Source organism: Phalaenopsis equestris, unplaced genomic scaffold, assembly GCF_001263595.1.
Source record: "Phalaenopsis equestris unplaced genomic scaffold, ASM126359v1 Scaffold218968, whole genome shotgun sequence".
NCBI classification, from domain to species: domain Eukaryota; kingdom Viridiplantae; phylum Streptophyta; class Magnoliopsida; order Asparagales; family Orchidaceae; genus Phalaenopsis; species Phalaenopsis equestris.
The window spans coordinates 6,767-13,682 of record NW_018237375.1 but is presented as its reverse complement, the minus strand read 5'-3'; the positions used below and the strand labels follow the sequence as shown (position 1 = coordinate 13,682).

At 35.6% G+C, this 6,916-nt stretch overlaps 1 protein-coding gene across 1 annotated transcript in view; it reads left to right on the top strand.

Annotated features, from left to right (window-relative positions):
- Nucleotides 1-2,264: 2,264 nt before the first annotated feature.
- The window catches only part of LOC110037360, an 11,408-nt gene continuing 6,756 nt past the window's right edge, over nucleotides 2,265-6,916 (top strand). Inside the window, exon 1 of the mRNA XM_020741992.1 lies at nucleotides 2,265-2,484. The gene's annotated coding sequence lies outside the window, so the exon portion shown is untranslated. The remainder of the gene's footprint in view (nucleotides 2,485-6,916) is intronic.

Below are 6,916 nucleotides of genomic sequence, written 5' to 3'. Positions count from 1 at the left end.
AAAAAATCCAGTCAGCACAACAATTATCGACGATTTGATTGTTTGATTTGAACCCCATGAACTTTACATATTGTTTGTAAAGAATCAGTCGGAAGATCAATAAATGATTGAATCTTAGCATTGCAAGTTCTATTTTTGCTTAAAGAGGACCATAGTCATGAATTTAAGTTGTTGGACTTATTTAGATATTTGTTGAAACTTATGAACTCGCCAATCATTAGAGAATTTTTTCTCTTAATTCATTTGAACCCTGATGATTTCACAACTTGCTTGTGAAGAATCATGCCTAATAGTAACATATGATTGAGCTTGAGCATTGTTAAATCTACCCTGCTTACAAAGGATGGGTTCAGAATTGACACATTAATTCATATTGAACCTGCTCAGCAAAATATTGCTTATAAATGATCAGGTTTATAATTTAGATCATTTGAATTTATTCAAATATACTTTAAAATTTAATTTTGAAGAAAAAACGCCTCTATTTCAAATATTATATCAACCTCATCATAATAAGAGATTTGAACATTTAAAACATTTATGTTGTGCAGTTCATTTGGAATTTCTTAATCTGATATATTTATGATATTAGTCCCGTCGCCTCCAGTTCTGGCGAAGAGGAGGATCGAACAAAGTGATTTGGACTTGTAAATTGTATTTGGATGTTAATAAAATTACTAGTATCGTTGACACCAGCCGTTGCGTAGAAGAAGATCAGATTAGTTGGCTGACATATTGACGGCATTCTGATTAGAAGATTTTGAAGTTTGATAATTTGAATTTTAAAACTCACTTATCAAAGCAAGTGAGCGAGCTTTTAAAGTTAAGCAAGTGAGTGAGTTTTTGTAAATTTACCTTATTGAAGTTAATACATAGATACATGCAAAAGTTAACTCTTAAGTTTTCTTACGCTTGCCAGAATGTATTAATTTTTGGATTTTAAAATAACGTTTATATATTAAAATTAGTCTCAGTCATGATATTTTACATTTAAGTCGAGCTCAACCCCCAAAATTATGAATAATGATGTGTTATGAATAAATTTTTTCATCTAGCTCGAATCTCGAGATATTTTTATGAAGAAATGTTTCAGATTCAAATTCAAATTGATGTAAAGGGACAATTTCAGCAAGTTTATAATCAGACTAACTGTCTCGATTAGACACACCGGATGAGACTGAAATTGATTCAATCTAAGACCAATCAAGCCTGTATTAAACCATTAGAACACTTTTGGAGAATTAGAATCAATAGCTTAATGGTCAAATGAACTCCAAAATTGACTTATTTATATTTAAATTTAGCGTCTCGACAAGGGGAATCTAACACACATAAAATCATTGAATTTTGAGGTCATTAAAGACCACAAACTCATTAAAAAACACAATGATCAAGGATATGGTTGAAAAAGTTATTTACCAAATGATTAAATTATCATTATCGTATAACTTAAAAACATGCTCTCTCTCTTCACTCAAGGAAGAGGTATAAGAGAAGAAATTCCATAAAATGTTATAGATCGAAGGCTCGATGATCTCTGCAACTGCCAATCATCATTAACCACCACTGACCACCCCTGTTCGCCGTCGTAAATAACCCTTGACAGCTAACATCGAATCCCAAAAAATGGTTGCAAAGTATAATGTCGTATTGAAGATCCGACGATAACTTCCGACCTCCATAGTCGCCGACCACTGCCGTCTGCTACCGTCGACCACCGCTGACTGTCATTGCTCATCATCATCAGTGCCTGCCACTGCCGTCTGCTACCGTCGACCCCCGCTGACTGTCATTGCTCATCATCATCAGTGACCTGTATTTGTTAACATTTTATCCCAAATACAACCATAATGTACTATATCAAAGACCGAATGACAAATCGCTGACCTATGTCATCACAATATTTCGATCATCGACCACATCGTTTATACGTATAAATATAATTAATTGATCATTTTCATCGAGATAATTCAAATTTTGTTTTGAGATTTGTACACAAACCACACATTTCATTTGTATATACATTTATTATATAAAATATTAAAAAAAATTATGAATTAATTTATTTATATCAGATTTTTTATTCTGAATCACATAAAAAAAATACATGAAGATTTATATGTTTAAACAAACTTTTTTTTTTTTAATTTGTTTAGATCAGATCCGCCCGACGAACGGAAAGTAGAAGATCAAATCAGATTTAACGGCTCACGTAAAGCCACATGCATCGTCATCTCTGAAGGAGTCGGGGAAGAATCGTAGATCGCCGGTCTTCTGGTCCCAACTATTTAGCCCCGTCTCCCTCTCCTCCTCTCTCCCTCTCCCTCTCAGTGCCATCGCTGGTTCCAGTGAAAGAATAAGAAGAGAGGCTTAAGGCAGGAAGTTGAAGGGGGGATAACCGCGGGCTTTCGGTTCCTTATCTCAAACGTTGGCTTACCTCTGCGATCCAGAGTTCTCAAGCTATTCATTTCAATTCGCTTCTTGGTAACTGTAACTTCACGAATTCATATTCCGATTGTGTTTTTTGTATGTGCGTGCGTAAATTTTGTAATTTTTTAAAGAATTGTCGGGGTTATTAAGGTTTGATGGTGGCCGGGGTGCTGGAATTCGTTAATTGATAGAGATAGGGCTTGTTGTGCCTGTGCTTTGTTTGCTTCTGAGATGGATCGGTGCGGCACGGAGTGAATTTAAGGAGTGTATTGTTTTATTTTTTATTATGTAATCCTGGTTTCTTGTTGACTGATGGCCGGTTCATGGTTTTATTCGGAAGGATGTCGGTTCAAGAGAGATTTTCTTAGGCTAAGCCTCATCATTGATAAAATATTGTGAGTAAGAGATCGGGTTTGGTAGCTTCTGTGTGATGGATATGTTGTCTGGTTATGTTGGATCTAAATTTGTCTGTAGTGATACCCAAACCTTGCTTAAAGGATCCATGTGATCTCATTAGAGCCTTGAGCGAAGAGAAAGAAGAAGGGGGAAATAACAAAAGAGGAAATTTTTGAAGAGTCTTTTTCTCCATGCCAAAAGTCCAAACTTATTTCTGCTCATTGACTTCTTTTTATAGTATTTCTAGGCACAACAGAAGCAGCTGTAATTTAGTACTGTAAAATAAATAAATAAATAAATAAATATTGCTCTAAACATGTAAACATGGTAATCAAAATTCAAGGAAGTACATGTGGAGTCTAGCCTTAGTGAGTACTATGAAAGTTTTGCCAGTGGATGAATGTAGTTGCTGCCTTTTAATAGATGAGTATTTTTTTTCTTATGCTCAGGATGAGCACCAATTGAACTCGATCTTGGGCTAATGATTTTGAGAATCATGTACTCTGGTTCTGTTGAGTTCACCTAGTTTTTTCCGATTTACCTTGAATCATATATCTGAGTTTATATTGAGTTCCCAATTTCTTTTGTATTTTTAAAGAGTGGCTTGTCAAAAGAACACTAGAATTTGGTAAATTTTTTATTATTTTCATGGATTTATAAAATGAAAACATGTAAATTTATTGTAGTCTTTTATTTTAAGTAATAATCTTATTTACTATTTTAATAATGACACCGATATAATCTTTCTGTATGCTAGTGGTCGCGACCATCTAAAAATACGAATGGGGTCGTTTCCGCCTGATAAAATCCCCAAAAATGATATTGTAGGTGGCGTGCGCACCTACATGACGAAGTTGTTTATAATTGTGTATTGAAATTCTTTTTCTCCCCAACTGATGGCCAAAATGACCATGCCTTGTATATATTTTTTTTTCTCAAGAAAATTTGAGGAGTGGACCTGTAGTGGGAGTCAAATTGGCAGCTTTCAGATTCATCTTTTAGAATACTCATTTGAAAATGTTGATAACATAACTTTTACTCAATCAATATACTTCTATCTGATAACCGACAATAAAGACGTGACTAGTACGGCATCATTGAAGGCATTCCCATTTACCAGTCTCCGTTATGGGCATGACCTTAGAATAAGATGTTATGAAGGTTGTAATCACGTTTACTTCTCCCGATTAGACTTGTTTGAGATAGCTGTATTGAGATTATTCTACTATTGCTCTTCCAAGAATGGTTGATACCGCGCCAACAGATGGATTGCTTGGGCCAAAAATGGCTTATTGACTGCCTCTTCATGGGCACCTTTCTTGCTCCTTTTTTTGTGTTCCGTCACAATTAATCCACTTGATTTTTTTATTTGACCAGTCTCTCAAATGTCGACAATTTTGTGTCATGCATGTGATCTCTATGAAACACACAATATTTTGCAGTTTCTCCAAGATATGCTCCCACTCTTATGGTATGGGTGTTGAATTCTCGAATATATATTTATCATATGGTCTAGCTCAAGTACCCCACTTATCGTGGGGTAATCATCGGGTGTTGATGGAGGAGAGTCTTCCGCTCGTCCCTTTGGATAGACTTTTGCTCGTCCCGTCAAATGCTCTCTCATTGTGGCATAGCCTGACAGAGATTTGTGTTTCTTTGTTATGGATGACTATCTTTAGTGTCTGCTCAAGTGTTCAAGTCCTTCACTGGCAGTATGTGTGGTTATGAAAATGTGTCCTTTCTATTTTTTAATTTTTGGATCAAATTTTATTGTCGCCTAGACCTTGTTGGAAGGTCCGCCTTGTTGCAGTGTCTCCTAGCACATAGGTAACTTGTGGCAGAGCACCTGCTGCTTTGCTGTATTAGTCATTGCCAATATGAGTGTTGACAAGTTCCAATAACTCTACCAACTTATATGGGTGTTGCAGGTTGAGGACATTCTTGAATGTTCCATCTCACAAGGCTTGCATGAGTTGACTTGGGACACTAAAAGTTTTAAATTATTGACTTGCAACATCTCTCTTCAAAACCCCACAATCAAGTTCTTGAAGGACTGACTCCACCAACTCTTGTCTTATTTTTAGAAGAGATTGTTCGTTCATTAGTGGCTTTTGGGCACTAATAGTCTTGAGCACATATATCCTCTTGAAATTAGCCAAAAAGCGATGGATGCTAGCAGGAGATGTGATAATCACAAAAGAGGTATTTGTTAAAGTTGGTGAAAAAACACTGTTGATATCAAATAACAAGATGTTCGACTCAAAGTAGTCCACTTGCTTGTTTATGCTCATTTTTCCTTTGTATGAATCTTTATGTGGTATCTTAAACTTCACTGGGGTTTGGCTTTTGCTATCTTCTTGTAAGATACATTTGTCAACTTGGGCCTCTACCTTTTGACTCGCCTTGGTGGGGAATGAACTCCTCATTATTGTCGGGGTAGTAAGTCTTGTCCAAACCAGATGTAAAGGTTTGTGCTTTAGCTCTTGAGAGATGCCCTTGTATAATTGAATTCAAAGAGCCTTTTGGTGTCTTTACCCTAGGGAATGCTCTAGGAACCCGCTCTGAAGTTCCATGTATCATTCTCGTGTTTCTTTCTTTTATCTCTGTAATCCATTCATTCGCAAAAAAACTCTTAATTTTTCACGTTCAGGGATTTTTCTTTGTTAAGTTGCTCTTATTCTCTTAGTGCTTGGTTTCTAGTTCTTGTGATCAGTTTGCGTTTATCAGCTTGAAAGGATCTTAGTTCCGCATCTGTTCATATAAGTACTTGAATCTTACTTATGAGACTCAAAGGACCTTAGAAAAGCCTCGAGTAAAGAGAAAGAAGAAATGGAAGAAGGAAAGAAATTTCGAAGGATTTTATTTTCATGCTAGAAGCTAACAATGTTATCTTATGTCTAGGGGTGTCAATTCAAGTTCATGGGTCAGGTTAGTGTTTGACCTGAAATGGTTTCGACCCAAATATTAAATGGGTCGGGAAGTCTAATTCAAACCCGACTCACTTCAAACCGACTTACTCGAGCTGACCCGCATAACTTATTTAATAGATGCATAATAGTTATTTGGGTCATATTCTAGTTAATTTAGAGTCAATTTTGGATCAAATTCGAGTTGTCGAGTCATATTCAGGTCAATTTTTAGTTGATTGGTCAGTTTTGTGTTAATTTTGGGTTGGCGGGTAATCTAGAACCTCATATCAAAAAAATTAAATGTGTTGGGTTTTAGACTTGAGCTTGATTTGAAAATTTATTGGATCAACTTGAACTGAAGATTTTTCAAGTTGGGTTTAAGTCGAGTTGACGTGTCAGGTCAATTTTTGACACCTCTATCTGCGCCCTTTATAAATAATGACCCTTTGACTGATATTTGTATGATTTTTTTTAGCGCTACAAGAGAAACAATACTTCAATGTAATAATATAAATAAATAAATAAATACATAAAGGGCACAAATAGGGAATGAAGAACACAATATATAGGACAGGGGTAGAAGAGATCCTTTCCTTGGCTTGAACCACGACCTGATACTAAGGATGACCTCGTTTCCAAAAAATATGCTGGCTGGTATATGACTGTTATAAACATGTGGATTTAGCTATCAGAATTTTAGGAAGTAGACATGGACCATTGCTTTGGCGAATACTTCACAAATTTAACCAATTGAATATGTGGAGTCATTGTCTAACTAGATGGATTTTTTCTATGCTTTAGGTGAGCACCTTTTGAGCTGGGATGAGAGTAACTTTGAGAGCAGTGTACTGTGATTCCTGGTGAATTAATCTGGTATTCTTGGTTTTACTCTGAAGTGTATATTTGTGCATAAGTCAAAATTTTTTTTATAGTATTGGTGTATAATATAATAGGTGTAACTATTATTTTAGATAGAGATGATTTATGTTCTTATAAATGGGGATATTCTTCACTTGTTTCATTTTTGTATTTTCATGAAGCATGTGTTCAAAAAATTGGCACGAAGAGATTTTTCTTGGATTTTGAAGGAAGTTTGACCTTGACCCAGCCTTCCTCGTTCATCCCTTTATTTTCTGCAGCTCATGTCCGATCATGCCTGCATACCAATTGCTTATGTGCAA